This window comes from Anastrepha obliqua, chromosome 2 (assembly GCF_027943255.1).
Source record: "Anastrepha obliqua isolate idAnaObli1 chromosome 2, idAnaObli1_1.0, whole genome shotgun sequence".
Lineage (NCBI taxonomy): Eukaryota > Metazoa > Arthropoda > Insecta > Diptera > Tephritidae > Anastrepha > Anastrepha obliqua.
The window spans coordinates 51,487,636-51,489,636 of NC_072893.1; positions in this window are offsets into that span (position 1 = coordinate 51,487,636).

Consider the following 2,001-nt stretch of genomic DNA (forward strand, 5'->3'; position numbering starts at 1 on the left):
AATCCATTACTGATTTTCTTTTATTCTGGACTATCAGTTAGCCAACTAACAGCTGTCTAACAGCCCATACGCGAGCGGTCTGAAGTTGGTAGCACTTCAAGTGGCGGACCCTGTATGTATGTTTCTTGAAGATTTTTTCAGGTACTAGACGCACATAAATATATAATAATTAAGGGAGGTATCTTCGTTTTCGCTTTCATCGGAATCGGAAACGTGAATCTCCGCAACTAAACACTGGGAAATTAATTTGAAAATCCAAACTCAGCACTATTAGGAAAACTAATGCTGAGAGAGGCAATAGGTTTGTTCCTGTAAAATTTATCCAGTAACTTGCCCAAGGCGGATTTATAACAGGTGATGACATCCGCCAAAATGATTTTTTCGCCATAGATATGAATAACGTAAAAATTATTTGTTTCGTTTACATCTGTGTATATTGAGAATGTATAGTTGATGATTCAAATAATATCTAAAGTGAAATATTACAACAAAAAAACATAAAAGTGTATTGAGTTTGAAAAAAGTGGACGAAGCTACAGATCTGCCAAAATACTGCAATAAGGACTGCGACAGGATGTTTCTGTGAAGGAGCATAATAAACTGCTCAGCAAGCAGATCCTGCTAGGGTGTTACAGCAGGTCTCACCCATGCTTGAGCCTGAGCCACCTCCCAGGCATGTCAGGAGGCACCTCCTTAATTACGCGGACGAGATCCAGGACAAAACAGACCGACAACTACTGGATCGGACAGAGTACAGACAGACAATCAACGGCATTCATCGGGAGACCCTTACTACCTTCTTAAGCTCCCAACCTACGAATGCCGTCATCGGAGTCCAACCACCACCCACTGCAGACGAAGAGCTCCAACTTCCCCGAGAGTCCCACGTAACCCTGGCACAACTACGTTCTGGATACTGTAGCAGGTTAAACTCCTACTTATTCAGAATCGACCCCGACATACTAAACATATGTCCGGCATGTGAAGGCACCCCGCACGACACTAACCACCTTTTCACATGCCCCATCAAGCCCACTCATCTAACGACCCTCTCCCTTTGGACCCAACCTGTATAAACAACAATTTTCCTGGGCCTGCCGTTAGATGAGCTAGATGAAGACGACCGGTGATTACACTACACTGAAAGAGCAAAGTTACTGCTCCAACAACAACAACAACAATCCTTTTGGGCGCTCCGGGAGAACCGAAATGGCAAGTGTGGAGAAGAGCATGCTGATTTTGACTTGAAGGAGTTCAAAAAGCAAAAACAAAATTCACGTATGTTTTTACTTATATGCGGATGCCATCACGCACAAATAGGATGAGGAGCTCGGCCAAGCAGCTAATAGAGATGTACGCGCCTATTATTTAGTTATTTATTTATTTTTTTATGAAATTATTGGCGGGAAAAATCACAGAAAGTAGACAAAATTTCAGTACTGGGTCCTCGTATCAAAGTAAAAACAACGAGCATCACATGACTTTATTTTGTTCACAGTAATTTGTTCCATTTCATCATCGCTGTCAGATGAAGAATATTTCTTAAGCTATTTCATTATTGCGACAATCACAGCTTTCTTCAGCTCTTTCCGTCTATGCATGAATATCCCTATATATATGTACATATATTGCCAAATTTGTTAATAACCAAGAAGTACAAGCATAAAACACAAAAGATGGCATCAATGCTTCCGATTTGTATTTCGAAAATCCATTGAACGATTCGTATTTAATATATATATATACAGTGAGTCAAAAACGTATTGACACACTTGTCTATCTCGTGCAGAATTCATGAGTGTTTTACATGTTTCGGAGATGGTTGTGAGGACATAAATGACAATGAACATACGGGCCGTCCAAAATCAGTAATCATCGAAAACTCCATCGAAATTGTTTGTAAATTTATCAAAAATGAATTGAAATCATCTATGAAATTGATGGAATCGGAGTTGAATACCTCCAAAACATTGATTTAACCCATTTTAATTGTTCATTTCG